The sequence below is a fragment of the Oreochromis aureus genome, linkage group 3 (genome assembly GCF_013358895.1).
Source record: "Oreochromis aureus strain Israel breed Guangdong linkage group 3, ZZ_aureus, whole genome shotgun sequence".
Lineage (NCBI taxonomy): Eukaryota > Metazoa > Chordata > Actinopteri > Cichliformes > Cichlidae > Oreochromis > Oreochromis aureus.
In genome coordinates this window covers 58,721,766-58,745,030 of record NC_052944.1, presented here as the reverse complement: position 1 = coordinate 58,745,030, position 23,265 = coordinate 58,721,766, and the positions used below count along the sequence as shown (strand labels likewise).

At 42.0% G+C, this 23,265-nt stretch overlaps 1 long non-coding RNA gene across 1 annotated transcript; it reads left to right on the top strand.

Annotated features, from left to right (window-relative positions):
* The first annotated feature begins 17,931 nt into the window (after positions 1 to 17,931).
* On the top strand, positions 17,932 to 18,614 carry LOC116326445. The gene is made up of 3 exons (XR_004199924.2): positions 17,932 to 17,989; positions 18,058 to 18,180; positions 18,282 to 18,614. It is a non-coding gene; the product is annotated as an uncharacterized LOC116326445 (long non-coding RNA).
* Positions 18,615 to 23,265: the final 4,651 nt, after the last annotated feature.

Sequence of the window (23,265 nt, the reverse complement as noted above, 5' to 3'; positions counted from 1 at the left end):
TCTTTAATAGTAATGTAGTGTTTCACTGCCAAACATGTTGTACTGACCAGAACTGACCATTTTTGGATAAATGAGTAACATGCTTTAGCCAGCTAATCCTTACTAGCTCAGCTGGCATATTGCCTCTGTAACCAGGCTCAATCACTTTGCTGTGACTGGCTAGTCCAAGGAAAATCACTTGGCTCTGTGTTGTGCAGTAAATGATGAACGAGACTTGCTTATCCTTTACTGCTGCTGTTTATTATCTGGATGAGAACAGAATATATGTACTGGTCAGGCAGGTTGGCTCATTACAGGTGGCTCAGACATTGCACTCTATAAAAAGAATAGCATGTTATAATAGCACAGCAGCTTGCTACCTAAGATAGTCAGTGTACAAAACTATTATATGACTTTTTTAGCACTTCACATTTGCAAACTCTGCTTATTAACAGTCAGACAATATACAGTGGTCATATTCTCCATATAGTGATAGCAATAATACTAATATATAATGGTCACACAGAGTGTACTGTGATGCAGAGTGTTGTGATCTGCAACCCACTTCAACCTTGTCCCTGGTAATCTGGCAATGTTTTAATGCTGCCAGTGGCATTTATTCACTGCTTATGACCCTCATAATACTGTGGTTAACCTGGCATACAACATAAACACTGTTACATGTCCTGGTGATCAGTGGTAAACAGTAAGTACATCAGCTTCATTATTCATCGCCAGATCTCACTGTTTGGTAAGGCTGTGACACAAAGGATGAAAAAAAAACAGGTTTCAGAGACAAATGATAAAATCATCACTTTCCATAATATATTCTACATTTTTACTAGTCTAAAAAAAAGCTGCAAACACTCCCGTCAGGTCTGGTCAGTGAAGGCATCACACAGGTGTTGATGCTGCCTTCAGGTTCTGCTGTCAGTTGAGAATTTTCCTGCTGTCCATCATCATCATACTTCATGTTCTGGTTCAGTTTTAACATTTAAAACTTTATTTTTGGAGAAGCAGAACCAGTTATACACAAAGAGAAGGAGGAGGAGGGTTTTATTTATTTTATTTATTCACTCTGAACTAACCTGACTTTAATTTCTCTTTCTTCTCACTGCAGACAGTCTCCTCTTCAGTTATGTCCGGATCTGTATCAGAAACACAATCTCCTCTACATGTGTGAAAATACTCGTACTTGCTGTCACCTTTACACATTCAAATAAAACGTTTTCTTTCTTCCACTGGACGTATAATATTCACATAAACCTTAATGGTAATAAAGAAAAATGAAAGCTGTATATTATTGCTTATTAATACAAAGAGGTCTTCTTTTTCTTACAGTTACATTTGATTTTTTTTTTCTAGTGACTCTCATGTGTTTTATACAGAAAAGCTCGGATTTAAGCCACAAACAATATTATATTTATATGTGCAATGGTGGAGATCAAAGATGTTGTAATAAAGTATGGGATAAACAAATGATGGATAACTGGTTAATACATATGTAACCCTACCAGTGCAGGAGCCTCCCTACACCCCAAATTCTGCGCTGTGTGTTTTCATGTCAGATTGGGATGCACAGTAGAGAGACCAGTCTCCCACATATGCATACAGTATATATGTGGGAACTTGACAGTACAGCTACATACAGCTTATAGTTATGAACAAACAAACAGTAAATACTTTCTGTCATGCTCAGTGTGCAGGCGGGCGGGAAATGGATCCAATATGCAGGCTCACGGAGGCGGAAACTTTAATTCAGAGAACCTCGGCTTTAATGCTGGCAAAAATCAAACAGAAACCAAACTGGAAAAACTTCAAAGCAAAACAGAAAACAGACTGGCACAGAACTGAACTCATACTAACACTAGAAGTCACAAATCACAAAGAAATCACAAAATAACGATAACAATATGTGGCACCCTGAGTATTTTGAGCATTAAGAACAAGTCTCAGATGTGTTCCTTATGTGTTCGTGCCCCCCCATCATCTTTTTTTGCTATTTGTTGTGACAATAGTTTGCATCATAACACAGAGCGAAAAGCTCATTTGCTCCCACCTGATGTGAAGTTAGGGCGATATTTAGTTTCGCCAGTAGGTGGCAGTGGCGGCTCAGCCAAATAGGTAACTGGCAAAATAATCTCCCACAAAGTAACGCAGGCCAGTTATTACAATGGAAGCCGCCAGTAACACTGAACTGTTTTACTGTGTTTCAGCACAATAAATCTTCATGTGCACCTGAATGAACCCTGTCGTCCTTCAGTGTGTAACATAATTTGGCGAGCCAGCAGCCAGGAGCATATTTCCTGCTCCAGACAAGAACCTAGAACACGTTAAATCTACATCTGGTAAAGATGGAACAACTACAGGATGAGATCAGCACAGCATTGTGGACACTTGGGAAACCCGAACTCACCAAGGTGTGCCAGCATCTTAAGCGCAGCGAACCAGCAGGGGTGGGTTTTAAAGGACAGTCCCGACGTGCTCTGATTCGGCTGGCAGAAAGTACTCTGGACGAGATTGAAAAAGCAGAGGAATCCGAAGTGTTTCAGCAGTTCATCCTTGATCTCCAGTCATTCGTACAGTCATTACAAGAACATCCTGTGACTGAAGTGGAGCTACAACGTGCAGAGCTCAGTGAGATAGAAAGACTGAAACAAGAGTACAGTCAGCTCCAACAAGCTCAAGCAGAGGCACGACGTGTTCTGGAAGAAAAAATTGAAGCGTTGGGGACAGAGTTTAAAGGTGCAGCTAAGATAAGTGAAAAACAAGTAAGTCAGCCTGCACCCTTTACTACACCAGAAGTGACTCTTAGAAAAGACTTTCGGATCTGGGGTCAGATTGGGGAAGCAGGACAAAAAGACAAGTTATCTTTCACTAGCTTGACCAACCAAATTGATTCCGGGCTTAAGAAAGGCTACTCAGAGACGGAAATCATTGAAGCTGTGATTAAGGCAGTAAGCCCTGGCCTTCACCTTCGAGACTTGCTGGAAGTGAAGCGTGACCTCACACTTCCCACACTAAGAACTATATTAAGGGGACACTACAAAGTAGACTCGTCAGCTGACCTGCTTCATCAACTCATGAGCATATCCCAAGACCCCAAAGAATCTGCTCAGTGCTTTCTGTTCAGGGCAATAGAACTCAGAGAGAAACTGCTCTGGAAGTCTGGTGATGACGATGAAGGGGAGCAGTTCAGCCCAGACTTAATTCAGCGCAAATTCCTGCGCTCATTAGAGACTGGCCTCCTCAGTGAAGCGGTGAAGTTTCAGTTAAAGCCTTATCTCAGCAACTACCAAGTAACAGATGAGGTTTTGATTGAGAAGATAAATGAAGCAGCCAGCCTTGAATTAGAGCGACAAAACAAACTGAGGAGAAATACTACAGTAAAAACACCAAGGATAAATGAGGTACACACAGAGTCACAACACAACCACACTCAGCCACCTCTGAACGGTGAACCAGACAGAAAGGATGAAATTCGGACAAAGGGGGGTGAAGTGGTTGCCACAAAGAAAAAACAAGGACAGAGTATGGGCATGGACTCAGAGACAGCTAAGCTGATTGAAGGCCTGAAAGCTGATGTACTTGAAGTAAAGAAAATGTTTAATGAGACTTTAGAAGCAACAAAGTTCAGGTCAAGTAGGGACAGTCGGTCCTCTCCAACAACAAGGCGTGCAAGAGGTTGTCAAATGTGTAGAGAGGCCCAGCTTGGTGACCTGTGCAGACACTGCTACCGCTGTGGTCAGGAGGGCCACCTGTCTCGAGGGTGTAGACAGGCCAGGATCACCCAGGGAAACGGGAGGGGGCTACTGAGCCGGGACCCACAGTAGCCCACTCATCACCCAGGTCCCAGGTAAATCCTGTCTATGTGCAAAACACCTCGCATCAACAAGCACCACAAAATGACTCTACACACACTGAAACTGGCCCGAAAGAGCCAAACAGCAACAAATTGACAAGTGACACATCTAATGGTTATATGCCCTCACAACGGCAAACCAAGCTCATCAGTCTCATTGGGAAAAGATGCACAGTTCAGTGCCACCTAGATAAGGTACCAGTAGAGGCCCTGTGGGACACCGGAGCTCAGGCAAGTCTGATTAACAATGAATGGCGAGAACAACACCTACCACACAGCATTGTCAGGCCACTTGCTGAGCTGTTGGGAACAGAACCTCTAGTAGCTTTAGCAGCTAATGGTAGTGAAATCCCATATGATGGGTGGGTAGAGACAGAATTCTATTTGGACTGTAACCCTGAAAATTGTCTTCTAGTCCCAATGCTTGTATCCAGTGACCCCAATGTTGCACAACTGCCCATTATTGGATTTAATGTAATAGAGGAAGTTGTGAGTAAATGGGGCAAGCGACAACCAAGATCATGCAACGTTCGAAAAATCAGCCAAATCCTCTCAGTATCAGTAAACACTGCTAAATCAGTACTAAAACTATTGCAGTCACCAGACCAAAACCAAAGTGTGGGCACAGTACTGGCAGGAAAGAGGGGACTATGTCTGGCTGCTGAACAGATTACCACCACATATGTCCGTGCACACATTGGAGCCCAGTTTTCAGGACAGAGTCTGTTGTTTGTCCCAAATGAACCATCACAGTTGCCTGAGGGTCTTGTCATTCAAGAGGGACTAGTCACAATAATGGAGGGCAGGTCAGTGTACATCCCAGTCGCAATAGCTAATACCAACAAGTGGGATGTCAACTTAATTCCTCACACTGTTCTGGGACATCTGGAAGAAATAAAAGCAGTGTACCCCATCACCCCTGAAAAGACACAAGACTCAGTGGAGCAGATTTCATCACAGCCTCCTATACAGGTGAATGAGGTTATCAACACACCTTCCTCCAGCCATAAGCCATCTCAGTGGGACCCTCCGGTTAAGTTAGACCATCTCCGTGAAAATGAACAACAAACGGTGAGACAGCTGTTAAGAGAGGAATGTCATGCTTTCGCTTATGATGATAAAGATGTTGGGTGCATCCCCAGTTTAAACATGCACATCACATTGCATGACACAACACCTGTTCGAAAGACCTACATATCTGTGCCAAAGCCTCTGCACCAAGAGGTGAAAGACTATCTTCAAGACCTGCTGAACCGTGGGTGGATTTCAGAGTCCAGGTCACCCTACTCGTCTCCAATCGTCTGCGTTCGGAAGAAGTCAGGTGAATTGAGATTGTGCTGTGATTACAGGGAACTCAACCGGAAGTCAGTACCAGACAGACACCCAATTCCCAGAATTCAGGACATGCTAGATTCCCTTCATGGCAGCTCCTGGTTCTCTGTTCTTGATCAGGGGAAAGCATACCATCAGGGGTTCCTGGACCCTGAAAGCCGTCCCCTGACAGCCTTCATCACACCTTGGGGCTTGTACCAGTGGAACCGCATACCCTTTGGCCTCAGCTCAGCCCCAGCAGAGTTTCAGCGGAGCATGGAGGACTGTTTAAGGGGACTGCGGGATGTAATCTGTCAGCCATATTTGGACGACAACTTAGTCCACTCTCCTTCATTTGATACTCATCTTGAACACATCAGAGCCGTCCTTCAGAGATACCAAAAACATGGTGTCAAACTCAGCCCACAGAAATGTGACATCTTCAAGAGAAAGGTACGTTTCCTTGGTCGGATGGTGTCCGAAGAGGGATATACCATGGACCCAGCGGAAATAGCCCCTGTACAAGCTCTCAGAGACAAACCACCATCCACTGTGGGGGAACTGAGTCGGGTCCTAGGATTCCTGTCCTACTACAGATCCTATATCCCAAACTTTTCAAAAGTGGCAAAACCCCTGTACCAGTTGCTGACACTGCCTCCAGATAAAGCACCGCCACCAGTGCCCAGGACAAAGGGGAAAGTGGTTAAGACAAAGCCAAAAGGTCGACCACCGCCTAACACACCCATTAGATGGACTGAGAGCCATCAAAATGCCCTAAATGAGTTGACTGATTGTCTAACACAGCCACCTACTTTGGGTTACCCTGATTTCACAGAGCCCTTTGTACTCCATTGTGATGCCTCACAGCAGGGCCTGGGAGCTGTGTTATATCAAAAGCAAGCAGGCAAGTTGAAGGTCATTGCATATGGCTCAAGGACATTAACACCCCCTGAGAAAAACTATCATATGCATTCGGGAAAGCTGGAATTCTTGGCCTTAAAATGGGCAGTCTGTGAACGCTTTCGGGACTACCTATATTACGCCCCACATTTTGTTGTCTACACAGACAATAACCCTTTGACATATGTCCTCACGACAGCAAAGCTGAATGCCACAGGCCACCGGTGGGTGAGTGAACTGGCTGACTTCAACTTTACTGTCAAATATCGGCCGGGGAAGAAAAATGCTGATGCAGATGGCCTATCCCGCTTACCACTAAACATCGAGCAGTATATGGCACAGTGCACATCAGAAGTCAAACAGGGTGTCACTAGAGCTGCTGTTGAAAGTGCAGTATTGCAGAGGGAGAATCTGCTGCATGAAACTGTTGTTGTCAGCCTGAGTGCCGTCAGTTTAGTGCAAGACGCGGTCACACTGTCTGCTGGAAAGTCTCTGTCACCAGAAGAAATCCGAGTGAGTCAGGAGAAAGATCCCATCATCGGTCGCTTTTTACAACACAAAATCAACAACTACTTACCAAAAGGTCGTGCCCTAACAGCAGAACCCCCTGATGTCAGAATCTTGCTGAGGCAGTGGAGCAGAGTGCACATAAATGATGATGGAGTCCTCTATAGGAGAGTGAAAGGCAGAGATCAGCTCCTTCTCCCTAAAGAGCATCGTGATACTGTGTTCAGGGAACTGCACAAAGAGATGGGACATTTGGGGGCAGAAAGAACTCTGTGTTTAATAAGGGACAGGTTCTACTGGCCTCGAATGCAAAGTGATGTGGAGCATTTTGTAATGCATGCCTGCGAATGCCTCAAGAGAAAGCGGCCAAGTAAGATTACCAGGGCCCCACTGACCACCATTACAACGACATTCCCATTTGAGCTTGTGTCCATAGACTTTCTGCACCTTGAGACTTGTAAACAGGGATATGAGTACATACTGGTAGTGATGGACCACTTCACGCGTTTTGCACAAGCTTATGCAACAAAAAACAAATCTGCAAAAACAGTGGTGGATAAGGTCTTCAATCACTTTGCTCTGAACTTTGGTTTCCCAGCACGCATCCACCATGACATGGGCAGGGAATTTGAGAATCAGATGTTTTCCCAGCTGCAAAAAGTCTGTGGTCTACGTGGCTCTCACACTACCCCATATCATCCACAAGGAAATGGGCAAGTGGAGCGTTTCAACAGAACTTTATTGTCCATGTTGAGAACATTAACTGACCTTGAAAAAGCAGACTGGAAGGAATCACTGACAAAGGTGGTGCACGCCTACAACTGCACTCGGAATGAGGCTACTGGGTTTTCCCCGTACTATTTGTTGTTTGGCCGTACTCCAAGACTTCCCATAGACATCTTGTTCAACCTGCCTTCACAGGAACAGCAATTAAGCTACGAGGAGTATGTGACAAAATGGGAATCCCGAATGAAGGAGGCCTATGAGATTGCATCTATGGCAGCCCAAAAAGAAGCTTTGAGGGGTAAACAGTATTACAACCGTAAGATCTACGGAGCTCAACTTCATCCGGGGAACAGAGTCCTCCTCCGCAACCTCAAAAGAGAGGAGGCCCAGGCAAGCTTCGGGTCATACTGGGAGGATACAGTGTGTGTGGTGGTGAGTCAAAGCCCCCTGACATCCCAGTTTATGAGATCAAGCCAGAGAGGGGAGGAAAAAGCCGCACAGTACACAGGAACCTGTTGCTTCCATGTGACAGTCTACCTGTAGAAAAAACAAACAGACAGGAGCAACACGAAAGACAAAAAAGCCTGAGACAAAAGGAGGTAGAAGCTCAACAACAGCTACTACAACAAGACACAGACATGGAGAGTGAAGATGAGGGTGAGCTGGTGTGGAGGTTTCCACAGCAAAACAGTACCACCAGCATTATCCCTCCAACCCTGGAATCTCTGGTGGGTGAACAACAACTGGGGGAGCCTCAAACAGCTGACTTCGACCCTTTCTTACAGGACCACAGAGAGGTACACGAACCTGAGTTGCAGACAGCAGAGCAACATTACAACCAACAGGAGTCACAGGCTGAACAAACATCAGATGAACAACAAGATGAGCAAGGAGACAGTGACTCCAACAGTGAACAAGGGTTGTCACCTGTCCTCAGACACCCCAAGAGAGAGCGACGTCAGCCCAAAATGCTGACATATGACATATTAGGACAACCCACAGTCAGACAAGCTGATATGGACAGCGTTAAGATGGGAGCTATTTGCACCCAGAGACTGTGGAGGCCTTGGTGGCCTGAAGATATACCAGCAAGGTGTGAGAGACAGTAATAAGAAACTGATCCTAAATGAAGACATTAACATGAACATTGTGACAAGCAGAATAGAGCAAACGTAGCACCAAAAGACAATGGACAGAATCTAACACTCATTCTTGTGGTGTGTGCTAACTTGTCACATGCTGAACATGTGATGATGATGACCATCTGTAAAAGTGCCTTAATCTGTAAACAAAGTTGAGTGTGGTAACAGACTAGTGTATTGTTGGCCGAATATTGAGTCTGGTTACAGTTGAAAATGCGTAGTAATGTGATAAACTTGTTTACTAACCTTGAGGGAGAAAAAGGGTTACTTGGCGCACAACATGATTCATGATTAGCTTCTACTATGAGTTTTAATTTGCTGAATGCAAATTGTTGAATTGCAATGTTTCATTGAACAGATGTCAGAAGTATGTGTAACCATAATTGTTACTCAGGGATAGGTATACTAATAGTACGCAAGAAATGTACTGACAACAGCAAACATGTTCAAAGAGTTTGGGAAAAAATAGACAGAAGCCTTTTTTTTTTTTCTTTTCTTTTTTTTTATTAAGTAGGGGAGGGTGTGGCACCCTGAGTATTTTGAGCATTAAGAACAAGTCTCAGATGTGTTCCTTATGTGTTCGTGCCCCCCCATCATCTTTTTTTGCTATTTGTTGTGACAATAGTTTGCATCATAACACAGAGCGAAAAGCTCATTTGCTCCCACCTGATGTGAAGTTAGGGCGATATTTAGTTTCGCCAGTAGGTGGCAGTGGCGGCTCAGCCAAATAGGTAACTGGCAAAATAATCTCCCACAAAGTAACGCAGGCCAGTTATTACAATGGAAGCCGCCAGTAACACTGAACTGTTTTACTGTGTTTCAGCACAATAAATCTTCATGTGCACCTGAATGAACCCTGTCGTCCTTCAGTGTGTAACAAATACACAAAACACTGGGTCACCGAGTTTTGGACCGTGACACTTTCTGATCAGCAGCAGGTATGGTGGATGTTTTAATAGGCACACTATGTCAGTGCTCTAAGTGTTAATTTGAGTGACGGCATGGGGAAGGAAACTGTACAAAACATCATCTACTGTAGTCGTTTCATTTTCTGTGTGGTGTTTGGTGGATGTTCTCTGCACATCTTTGTGTTTATGGAGTGAAATTAGGTTTACAAATGCATACAATATTATCCACAATCATAAACCAACTTTTATAGCTGTGTAGAGAAAACCATTCAAAATGCAAACATCAAGAGCTGAACAAATAGTGATAATTACAAGTTTCTAAGCTCAGCACCACAAAACTGATTATTTTTCCTTTCAAAACACTTCCTGATGAGCACACATCCAGTTGACATGTGATCTTTCACGGTGCCAGCTGTTTTTCAAAGAGCCAAAAATGTAAGCTGTGTTCTAGAGCTAGAGGAAAAATACGACATCAAGGTTTCCTCTGTTTTTAAATAAAACTGATATTCCAAAATACACGTCAGTTATAAATAAACTCAACACCTCATGACAGGAAGAGATATTCGCCATTCGCAGATACTGAATAGTAGCATACATGTGTCAGTACATGTAACCTGGGTTATATCTGTATTCAAACTATACAGGAGATTAGTTAGCACATACTCTCTTCAGATGATGATCCACAGGGAAGTGTTACTATACTGCACTCGCATCTGCAGCTGAGCACCAAGCAGAAAAATATCCAGTATGTAACAACAACTTATTTAACACACGGACAAACTTTTTTTAGACTACTATGTGGCATCTGTGATTTTTTTTCTAGTCAATAGGTGCTTAGCTGTTGTGTTTAGCAAAAAGAAAGAAAAAGTCTGTTTTTTTTGTAAAAAAAGAAAAGAAAAAAAGAAACAAACAGTAAACACACATCCTAGAACTTTAATGCAGCTTAAATGTGATTATCTGTGCAAAACTGACACTGGAGAGAATACTTGAGTCTCAAAACGGGATCCATGCTGATGTATTCAATGATCTGTAAGTGAGAGTTTTGCCGAATATAAAATATGATAGTGTTTACTATCACTATTACTGAGCTGATCAGAAGACTCTGTGTCATGGTCCCGGCGAGTGCTGTTGTGGCTCTTCCTTAGCATCGGTGATTCCTCTGGAATGCCTAGTGAATCATAGTTTTTGAATCACTGTATATCACAGAAAGTCATAGTACTAGTACTATGTACTAGTACATACTACTACTCTCCTAGTGCTGACTTCAGTTCAAGTAATCACAGTTTAAATCAGAGTGTGAGTGCTTGGGTTGTAGTGAATCTTTGTTTTTATTAAAAGCAAGTTCTTTAGTTTAAAAACTTCAAGCACCCTGCATGTGGTCAAGTAATCACAGTTCGACTCAGAGTGTGAGTCCTACTTTATAGTGAATTTTTATCATTGTTAAAACCGAGTTCCTTAGTTTTACTTCAAGCCCCTCGCGTGTTGTAACTCAACCCCTCTCTGTAAATAAAGAATTGCTTTCTCTCATTCTCTGCACTCCGGTGAGCTGTCTGCAGATTTTTTTCAAACTCCTGCCAGGGTGGAGATTTTCAAAAACTCAGTTTTTGGGTTTAGATGTGGATGAGGAAAACTGAGATTTAGTCACGCAGAGTCAAAGGTGAGCGCCTTTCTTGACGTCACGCTGTGCGCCACGTTGTTTTCATGAGATCAGTTTCAATACAATAGCGGACATAGACAAGTTTCTTTCTTTACTGAATAAACTCTGGCCAGGGAGCCAGTGAGACAAGATCCGAAATACTGTCTTTAGTTATTATCATTTGAAATGACGAAGGCACTTGAAAAGTAACACAAAATTAGCTGCCTTTCCAGAAAAACACAAACTTTTCAGATGTTCTTAAAGTTTTGTGAGGGCACAACACCCTGTTTCCTCTTTCCCTCCCAGGCCTCTAGACTTCTGATTGGCCAACACTTCTACGGTTAGCATTTGGCACGTTCTTGACAGCGTTTGACTTTGTTTTTTGTGTTTACATGAGAGATATTTTTCAAAACTGCACGAGTGGACGGGATTTTGTTTTTAAGCGAGAAAGGAAAATCTCAGTTTTCAAAAATACCCATGTATGTGTGGACATTGCCATAGAGCAGCTTGTTTTCATGTAGCTGAAAGGAGAAGTGTTTCCGCCTGTATGGCAACACTGGTTGAATAAAGTATAACATAATATGCCTGTGAATAATAAAATGTGTTACTACTTTAATATTCAAGTGTTTGTTCTGTGCCAAGCAACTTGGATGATCTAGCCATCACTACCAAATCCTGAAGGTCCCCCAAATTTGTTATGACCCTCCTCTTAACATCCATAACGAGTTTTAAAGATGGGTGCAGCACCTATGTCAACACTCTCTGGTTTTGGTCTCCACAACTTAGCATCAGTGATGCCAACATACTCTTTTTTTTTTCTTTGTTTGAAAGCAGAAGTGGCCATACTTGGACGACAGGGAAGGATGTTAAGTTATGAGCTAATGCTGGCAAGCTTAGTTGCTTAACATGCAGACTGACTAACTTTTGGAGTAGGATATCAAGAGATCCAAGTAGCACAGTTTTCTCTGAACACGATGGGCTGACTGCAGCTACATGAACACTGCTCAGTGTGTGTTTTATTGTTTCTCTGAGACACGTTCAGCAGGATTTCAGTGAGATCAGAGCTGTAAACAACATCCAGGGCAAACACAAGATTTGCAACAAGTCTGTTAGTGTGCGAGCAGGAAGACATGATGATCTCATCGCTGCTTATCTGCGGTGGACCTCTTTCCAAATGTAACCAGAATGTGGTTCAATTCTTTGCTGGAACTGAGAGAATCAGGAAGTGACATAGTGGGCTGTTTTTTTGTTACTGCTGTCAGCTACAGGACAACAAAACTTTGAAACAGGATTAATAAAATCGATATTTCCAAGAAAAGAGCCAATCATTTTATTTTATTTGTGACAAAGAGCTGTGATACACATCCTTCTGATTTCTTTGGCGTGTCAGTGAAGGCACTACAGAGGTTCTGCTTTTTGGTTTGGAAGAGTTTTGGAGGAAACAAGAATGATGACACTCAGGTACAGAGGAGGAAGTGGAGGACTTTACTTGAAGTGACTGTGAGCTGATGTCAGTGTTGGTCTGATATCATTGAGCAGCAGGATGGAGGAAACGTCTCTGCTGTGTCTGCTCTGTAAGTTCACTCTGTGTTTTTCATGCCTCTGCTGTCTTGTTGAACGTGAAACTCTGAACTAACCTGAGTTTAATTTCTCTTTAGTTCTGATCTCACTGCTGAGCTGCACCACAAACCAAGGTCAGTAACCTTTCCATTTATCAATCAATCAATTGTATTTATACAGCACTTTTATAAACAACAACTGACCAAAGTACTGTACAATAAAATAATCGGATAAAATGTAAAAGGAAAGTAAAATGAAAGATAAGAAAATAATAAGAATAAAATAGTGACAGACTCATACAGAATTAAAAGCCAAAGAGTAAAAATGGGTCTTCAGACGAGTTTTATTCTTTTATCTCTATTGGTTGGCCCTGAAGTAATAAAGCAAAAACTTATGTCACAAAGAGCAACTTTCCTGATGTATGACCTTGACTAGAAGTCAGGGATGTCAAATTCTGCCCCTCATGGGCCCCTATCCTGCACATTTTAGATGTTACCTATACCAACATTCCAATTCAAATCAGATAATCCCCAAACACCTAGTTGTGCACAAGTCTGTAAATGATTCTTTAAATCAGCTGTGTTGAAGTATGGAAACATCTGAAACCGGGAGGACAGGAGCCTTGAGAGCCAGAACTGCACATCCCTGCATTGAACATGGCACAGCCATTTCATGGGGTGATTTACACTCTATTCAAATTCAAATTCAAATTCAAATTTTATTTGTCACATACACAGTCATACACAGTACGATATGCAGTGAAATGCTTATACAACTGCTTGTGACCTAAAGAAAAAAGAAAAGGCTATGAATAAGATAGGAAATAAATATGAAAAATTAAAAAGGGTAAAATTAACTAGGAAGGAATAAAATAATATATATATATATGAGTTTGTTGAAAATAAAATAACTGTACAACACAAATTAGAATGAAGGGCAAATTTAACTGGGAAAGAATAGGATAAAATATGTATGGATTAAAGTTTAAAATAAAATAACTGTACAGCAAAATACACAATACACAGTATAGCAATATATAAGAATGTACAAAGAAATATAAATATATATACAATAACAGCAGCATTTTACAAGTATTAAATGGAAATGAAGTAATATAATGTCCAGTGTTGTGCAAACCACATTGTAGGTGTCTTGTGCAGTGCAAATATGCTTAAAGTGATTAAGTGTAAACAAAGTCCAGACTGTCCAGTGTGTGTGTGTAAGAACCATATGTGTGGGTCAGTACTATGTGGTGGTGTGATTGAGAGACCGTATCGCCTGCGGGAAGAAGCTCCTCCTCAGTCTCTCTGTGTTGGTCTTCAGGGAGCGGAATCGCTTCCCTGACCTCAACAGAGAGAACAGTCCGTTGTTGGGATGGCTGAGGTCCTTCACGATCTTCCTGGCCTTGGTCCAGCACCGCCTGCTGTAGATTGAGTGCAGGTCAGGGAGCTCGGAGCGGATGGTGCGCTCAGCTGATCGCACAACCCTCTGTAGAGCTCGTCTGTCCTGCATGGTGCTGTTCCCAAACCAGGTTAAGATGTTTCCCGTCAGGATGCTCTCTATGGTGCACGAGTAAAAGTTCCTGAGCACCTTGGAGGGCAGTCGGAAGTCTCTCAAGCGTCTGAGGTGGTAGAGACGCTGCCGGGCCTTTTTCACTACGGTGTTGATGTGACAGGACCATGACAGGTCCTGCGTGATGTGAACTCCGAGGTATTTGAAGCTGTCCACTCTCTCCACTGGGCACTCGTTGATGACGGGGGTCTGGTAGTTCCTCTCCTGCTTAGTACTGAAGCCCACTATCAACTCCTTTGTTTTGCTGACATTTAGAATGAGGTTGTTCCTCTGGCACCAGGTCTCCAGATTCCTAACCTCCTTCAAGTAGGCCGTCTCGTTGTTGTCAGAGATCAGGCCCACCACGACGGTGTCGTCAGCAAACTTGATGATGGTGGTGGAGCTGGTAGTGGCCACACAGTCATATGTGTACAAAGAGTACAGCAGGGGGCTCAGAACACACCCCTGGGGGGCTCCAGTGCTGAGAGTGGTGGAGGCTGAGACATGTCCGCCCATCCTTACTGCCTGTGGTCTGCCAGTTAGGAAGTTGGAGATCCACTCACACATAGATGAGCTGAGTCCCAGGTGCTCCAGCTTGGTGGTGAGTGTGGAGGGAATTATGGTATTAAATGCAGAGCTGTAGTCAATGAAGAGCATTTTAACATAATTCCCCCTTCTAGTGTCCAGGTGAGTGAGTGATGTGTGAAGGAGATGAGAGATGGCATCGTCTGTGGAACGATTTGGACGGTAAGCGAACTGTAGTGGGTCCAGTGTGTCTGGTAGTGAAGAAATTCATAACATGGAGCTGGCAGATAGGATAAGTAATGAGATAAATTAGCTAGACCCCGCAGTGTAGTGCAAGTGCTGCTTTATGGTAAACTTTGGTAATACTGATGTATAAAGAACAGCACTGGCTGATGATGAAATACAGTCGGCTGGCATGGTGACACTGCCAGTATTAACCTGCACCAAGTCTGCAGCTCCCTACAGCAATGTCACGACTTGGATTATATCTTATAACTCTCAAAAGCAGCTCTGAGATCTAGTAATATTAAAATGGTGGAATCTCCCGAGTCTTTAAAAGTTAAAAGGTCATTAGAAACTCAGTGCTATGATGCGTTTTAAAACCAGACTGGAATACTTCAGCGATTCTGTGATTATCTGAAAAGGTCTGGAGCTAGAGGAGGACAACTTTCTCTAGAACTTTTAACAGAAAAGGCAATTTGGAGATTAGTCCATATTTGATAGAACTGTTGGGTCCAGGTTCTGCTTTTTAAGGATAGGTTACACCACTGAATGTTTAAAGTCAGGGGAACAGACCCAGACTGAAGACTGCTATTTACAATCGAAAGCAAACATATACCAACAGTGTCAAACACATCTTTCGGCAATCTAAGTGGAATAATATCCAAGGAACATTTTGAGGGTTTCAAGTTATTAACTTTTTCATTAAGTAATGAAAAGGACACTAGCTCAAAATGATCAAAACGGCAAAAGTTTGAGAGTGAATAGATGGGTCAATAGTAGGAAGAATAATGTGGGACCTGATGTCTACAATTTTGTTAACAAAGAATTTCAGAAGATTTTTGTATGTTATATTCACTACTGTATGGGGATCGATAGTGGGTGGGTTAAGAACTGAAATTTGTTTTATTTATACATACAAGCAAAGTGATCTGCAATGTTTGAGTTAATCATACGAGATCTACATTTAGGCACATCTGATTTGATGGGCTGACCTAAGAGAGGAAACTCAAATACTACATTCATGTGGTCAGAAAAATTAATGTCACAGATTTCAATGTCAAGATGTTACAGGCCACAAGATAGTACCAAATCCAAAGTATGACCACGTTCATGTGTTGGGCCGTTAACTGACCAAACAAGATTAAAAGGGAGCGTGCACGCAGCTGCTTAAAGCTGTAGCACCCAGATTACTTACAGCCACTTCTGTGAAACTGATATAAGATGCGGTAAGCTGAAGACAGCTTCAACCATCTGTTTGTTGAAAAACAGTAACACAACCGCACCGCATTTTCTTGTTTGCAACGGTAACGGCGTTGTAACGATAGAAATAGTAATTAGTTAGATTACTCGTTACTGAAAATGTAATGTCGTTAGTAATGCTGTTACTTGTAATGCTGCTATTCCCATCACTGCATGTAAGTAGCGACGCAGTTTCTGGTTTTACCAGTATTCCACCCTGTTTCCCTCGCCTTCTGTAGGGTTTCTTCCTGAGGGGAAGGCTAGGTGGATAACGGCGGAAAAACAGTGGTACGGTTTATAACACAGGTGGGACTTGGTAACCCTCGCCTCCTGGGGCCATATGATACTGCTCATCAATAGTGGCTCAGATGATTAATAGCGATTGGAAATCATACACAAAAAGAGTAGAGACATTGTTGAGAAAAACAGATATAAGCAGGGTTAGTAGGATCAGAACAGCTGACAGCGAGACACACACAGGCGCCATCTTGATTCAATGTCGTGTGTCCATCAAGCCATAAGTCCAGTAGTGTCTCTACTCTGAGGTTGTCTTGAATGAGCCCCAGCACGCCTGGTACCGAAGGCGATTAATCAGCTGTAACACGAGCTCAGTAATGTGAGTCCCGGCATGTGTCTATCCGCAGAAATCTCTGAATGTCAACTAAAAGCTCTTATAAACCCTTTCTGCAACCACCAAAGAAAGTGAAAACAACAAACAGTTAAAAGAACATTTACGCCATTTCGTGAAATCTCGGTAAATGAATGAATTGGATCCCCTGCCCACAGACTTGTAGTTTTCTTTTTTCCAATATGTAAACATCCATCCGGGAATGCAGCACGTTTTCTCACTTACTCGATCTCCCACAATGCCCCACCATTTTCTGCCCAGTTACAGACATTTGATTGGAGTAGGGCGAGTGTGTAGGGTCACCATCCAGTTAAATGTCTACTGAAGAATATTTTCAAATTGGTTATATTCAATAAAATCCAAAAAATAAATTAGGCAAGGAAAAATCTGCTTACTTTTTCTATCTTCCTGCATCAGTAACTTTGAAACAGTAAGATCTGCTGTGATGTTTACACTTCTGATGATACCTAACAAGTGTTAGCTTCATTTTGATAAATAAATTCAGTCTCTGTAGTGTAAGAAATAGTATCTAATTTGTTGGAAATATGGTGTTGGAAGTTAAAGTATGAAATGCAAGACGGGTGCTGATGGAAGCAGAGCAGAGGTCATCTGGTGTGGAGAGTTCAGTAGCTGTAAAAGGTGTCTGACTACTGAAATAATGTGCATAGTGTATATAACATCTATATATGTGTGCTTCTTCCTTGCAGCTCGTCTGACTGTGAGTCCCAGCAGCTCTCAGTTCTTTAAAAGAGACTTTGTTTCTATGAGCTGCGAGGAGGACGACAGCTCTGCTGGATGGACTCTGAGGAAAAACCCAAGCAAACAACCGAAGACTCAGTGTGGAGAAGTGTGGGGAGAACGTGCTGGTTCTTCCTGTAAATTTAATGTTTATCCAGAGTCCAGTGGAGTTTACTGGTGTGAGTTCAGAGAGGGTACCATCAGTAACATGGTTAACCTGACAGTCACTGGTAAGCTGAGTGTGTGGAGTTAGTGTTGATGAAGCTGTGTGTAAATGGATGAAATGCTGTAGTTTGTCTCTGTGTTGAGGTGGATTAGTGATCCTGCAGAGTCCTGTCCTCCCTGTGATGGAGGGAGATGACGTCACTCTGCTCTGTAAAACAGAGACCACCTTCTCCAAACTCCCAGCTGCTTTCTATAAAGATGGCTCCCTCGTCAGGAAGCAGCCTACAGGTCACATGACCATCCAGCATGTTTCCAGGTCTGATGAAGGCCTCTACAAGTGTGACATCAGCGGTTATGGAGAGTCTCCATCCAGTTGGATCACTGTCACAGGTGAGGAGCTTCACTCACCTTTAATTTTATCCTCATGTTCACCTGAACAGGTGGGATTTTCTCTGTAGGTAAACCCAAAACTACAGCCCCCCTTCAACTTGCATTCAGAGCTGTCATCTACCTGCTGATTTTCTGCCCGTTCTTCATCTCCACTCTGCTCTTGGTGTCTATATATCGACGCAGAGACAAAGGTAACACTTTGAATCATTTACTGGTCAATCATTATGCTGATTATTAACGCCTCTCTGTCTGAACTCTCCATAAAATACAGCAGATTTTTCTATTTTGACAGGAAATGAAATTTGTATTTCAATCCCAGCCACTCAGCCTGAGCAAGGACTGGATTATGAGAATAATGATGTCACCACAGAACATCGCTTCTGAATGAGAGCTCTGTTGTGTCTCAGTAACTTTGTCCTCGTCAGCTCTGTTGAGGAGATGATTTGAATAAATGTACTATGATGTTCATATCTGGATAATTAATTGTAGATAAAAACCAAACATTAGTGATCAGAGGAGGATGGCCAACATATTCTGTGTCTACCAGAAATGGCACGAACCCACTTATTTATGTTTGATACCGATACCAATATCATAAATTTGGATATCTGCTGATACTGATATGAATCTGATATAGTCTATTTTATAATCAATAAAACAGTTTTGTTAATGTCTTGCTGCATTTTTTATACGTTCATACTCCAGTTGTAAAAAGGAAAACACTAAAATTATTCTATTACACTTGTATGCAAAAACTACACTACAGCCAAAATATTTCACAGTTCATCTTTTTTACTTAAACATTCAGCAGAACTTTAAATCTAAGTATTTAAAGTAATATTCAAAAAAAGGATTTAAAATGCATTTTTTTTGCAGATTTCAAAAGCTCTGGTTCTGAAAAAAAGAAGTGCAATGTCAGCACAAAATAAGGTTTATATTCAACAATTAAAATAAACAGGTTATAGAATGGACCCTTTCATACTTAAAGCTGAACATATATAGACACGAAACTGTTTAGCCTGTGACAATGCGTTTTGCAAAGTAATACTTGAGTCTATCCATTGTATGGTCAGACGTAGCGATGACAACGCACAACGTCAAAGCTTCGTAGATTTTCTTTTCTTTTTTCATTTTCTAATATCTGTAAATTCCTGATCATGTAAGTAAGACTGGACCTCGGAATCATTTTTTCTATCTTCTTGTCACCAGAGATGGGCAGTAAGGCGTTACTGTAATCTGATTACTTTTTTCAAGTAACGAGTAAAGTAAGGGCTTACTATTGCAAAATCGGTAATTAGATTACTGTTACTTTCCCGTAGGAACGCTGCGTTACTGCGTTACTAAAATCGTGAGTTTTTTGCGAGAATGTTTCATGACAGTGACGTAAGCGAGTGCAACGTTCGTGACAACAGCAGTGTGCAGATCATAATATATTGAGTGCGGGAGAGAGTATGAGCGTGCAGCGTTTAAAGCGTGGAAGTACTGACCTTACTTTAAGTTTGATTCCATAAAAAGTGACAAAAACATTAGTGTCCGTTGTGCGTGGGAAGAAAACTTCTTTTTACAGCCAAAAAACCCCCTAAACTTCCAAGCAAGCAGCGAGTGCGCTAGGACTGTAATGGGAAATTCACAGAGAAACTCGCGGATTCTTCCACTGACCGCTGCGGCACACCTGCACCGGGGCAAACCTCCACCTACCCCACTCCTGCTTTACAGGTGAAAATAGAGCAACAGTCTTTGACTTTATTTATTTTCTGCTGTGTTTTACTTGCATCTATTTGAAAGAGTGAGGGTAAACACACAAAAAATATTTTATTTTATGTGCTGGAATGTGCAGAAAATAAGTTTAAATATTAAACAAATTTCTTCCAGTCAGAGAATGTTGCATATAATTAAATTTTTTGCTTGATGCATAAAGTCAAAAGATTAAAACTAATAAAACAAGTTTTAAAAAGTGACGTTTCCATTTGATTACATTTTGTATGATGGATTATACAGAAAAAGTAGAACTGGGCTGAAAGATCTATCACTCTATCACCCATTCAGGTTGTAAACCGTGTTTTTAAAAAGTAACTAAGTAACTTAGTAATTAATTACTTTTGAAAATAAGTAATCAGTAAAGTAATGGGATTGCTTTTTTGGGGAAGTAATCAGTAATTAGTTACTGATTACTTTTTTCAAGTAACTTGACCAACACTGCTTGTCACTTCCTGAATCAACACAAACAGACTCTGAAAAGTCAGTAATGTTGTAAATGACCTTGTTTCTCATGTAAGCTCTGCTTTCATCTACTGACAATACTGATGTATTACAGCAGAACGGTGTTTTCACTCACTCATGGGACACATTTATTATATAAAAAAGACTCTTACAACCTGATATTTTGACACTAACTGGAACCACATCCTAAAAGTTGATTCTGTTAAGACGTAGTGTTTTCAGTGGGAAAAACATTTCGTCACTCATCCAAATGACTTCTTCAGTCTCAGCTGACTGCAGTTTTCCCCAATCTTATAAACAGTACATTTGCATAATGACTGAAACCAGCCCACTGAAGGAACAATGGGCTGGGAGTTCCGTTCCTTAATAATTAATATGGAAATTATTATGACCATTGATCAACAACCACTGACCAAAACTCACTGATCAATGGCCAAAATAAAAATATGTCCAGATGAACTGAGTCAACTTTTGGAGAAGACATTGAAATCAGATGAGGAATTCCCCCTCTCAGTCATAGCTGTTGTGCTGACTGGACTCATAACACAGACTTGAAGGATTAAGTTCAGTAAGTTTATTTACAGTGAAGTAACAACAGAATGTGACAACAGAAGGATTTTTTTTCAGTTCAATTCAATTTTATTTATACAGCGCCAAATCACAACAACAGTCGCCTCAAGACGCTTTGTATTGTAAGGTAGACCTTACAATAATACATACAGAGAAAAACCCAACAATCATATGACCCCCTATGAGCAAGCACTTTGGCGACAGTGGGAAGGAAAAACTCCCTTTTAACAGGAAGAAACCTCCGGCAGAACCAGGCTCAGGGAGGGGCGGCCATCTGCTGCGACCGGTTGGGGTGAGAGAAGGAAAACAGGATAAAGACATGCTGTGGAAGAGAGACAGAGGTTAATAACAGATATGATTCAATGCAGAGAGGTCTATTAACACATAGTGAGTGAGAAAGGTGACTGGAAAGGAAAAACTCAATGCATCATGGGAATCCCCGGCAGCCTACGTCTATTGCAGCATAACTAAGGGAGGATTCAGGGTCACCTGGTCCAGCCCTAACTATATGCTTTAGCAAAAAGGAAAGTTTGAAGCCTAAATTCCACTAAATTCCAGTTAGTGAGTCCAACGCTTCGGTTCAGGCAGGTCCACAGAATCTCTCTCCACAGAAATTCTCTCTCCCTCCCAATTACCTGCACAAGAAGAGGTAAGACAAGGTCAATGAGCCAAAGCATGCAAAGTTTCAGACTGAAAGAGCCAACTTCCCTAACTGTTTGAGTCTATGGCTACGTTCACACTGCAGGCGAAAGCACATCAAATCCAATTTTTTGACCCTATGCGACCCTTATTCGATTATGGTATGACAGTGTGAACGGCACAAATCCAATATTTTCAAATCCGATCTGGGTCACTTTTGTATGTGGTACTGAATCAGATACATATCCGATGTTTTAAAAAGCGACTGCTGTTTGAATGGTCATGTCGCATTAAATCCGTCTTTTATGTCACTGACACAAGACAGACGCCAATTATCAGCGCCGGAGAAGGCATCATGAACGCTTCCTGGCCATCCAGCGTAGATGTCAGTGAAACTGTTGGGAAGACAACGTTGGAGAAACGTGAACATTTTATTTGTACTGTATAATCTGCAGATTCTGACAGAAATCTGCAAATATCCTTTGAATATTTGACCCAGCATTTTGAGTTTTTATATTTTCATTTTTATGGTTTATGTTTAAGTTAATTTAGTCATCTTAAGCTCCTAGATTGCTCAGTTATAGTTCTTTGTTTATTAGACTCCCTTTGTGTCTTCACCCCCTGTGCTGAAGTCTCCCTCACCTTCCATGTGTTTCAGCCATGTCTCATCTCCAGTCCCCTTTTCCCTCTGTATGTTTTTATAGTGTGCGTGTTCCTCGTCAGTCCGTCATATAGCCTGTGTGTAAGTCTGTCATGTGCTTTACGTCTGCATGTTCTGTCATCAGGCTCGGTTGCCATGTCTGTGTCTTGTTGTGTCTCCCGTTTTATTTTTAAGAGGTCTGGTTTCCCGTGTTGTGTTTAGTTTCACTTCCCCTGTGTCGTTATTATGTTCATTTGTATCAGCTGTGTTCTCTGTGTGTTTGCTTTTCCCTCGTCATCGTCATGTGTATTTATGTGGTCTGCTGTCATGCATTCATTCATTATCAGGTCATCCGTTGTTTTAAACCATGTTTCCAGGCTTGTTCATGTTCATGTCAGGGTTCTTCATGTTTCATTTTAGTTCACCCAGTTTAGGTAAATGTTTAGTTTTAGATCAACCTGCTGTACTCCATGTAACCACCCACCAGCATATGGGAAAAGATGCTCAGTGGCTTGTGGATCTAAGAGCAGACCACAGCAGCATATTTGAACAGGGTCCAGTAATCATCAGAGTGGCAGACATCCAAGAAAGAGTCTCTAGTATGAAGAGTTGGACAGCACCCCGACATGATTCACTACTAGTGGCTGAGGAAGCTGACTGCACACCACAAGCATCTGGCAGTACAAATGAACCAGCTGCTAATGGATGAAGCACAGCTAGAATGGCCAAATGAAGGCTGGACAGTCCTGATGCCCAAGGATCCCCAGAATGGACTGGTCCCATCCAACTACCGGCCAATAACTTGCCTAATTACCACATGGAAGCCCCTGTCAAGCATCACTGTGGCAATGAGGAACAGGCATGTGGCTGAATACATGAGCGGGCCACAGAAAGGAATTATAAGGAATACCAGAGGTGCAAGACAACAGTTACTGGTAGACAGAGCTGCCTGAGACAGCAAACCAGACTAACCAACCTGTGCACTGCCTGGATTGATTACAAGCAACCTTCATACTCGATGCCCCCACACATGGATCCTGGAATGCCTGAACCGTACAAGATCGACAGGTTACCATAAGTGATGTTTTGTTTAGGCTTAAATTGACTAAACTGTTGTTAACAGTCTACTGACAAATAGAGTTTATCCTTTTCTGATGAATTACATGAATTAAAATGTTTTTTTATTTACTTGACATTAATCCACTGA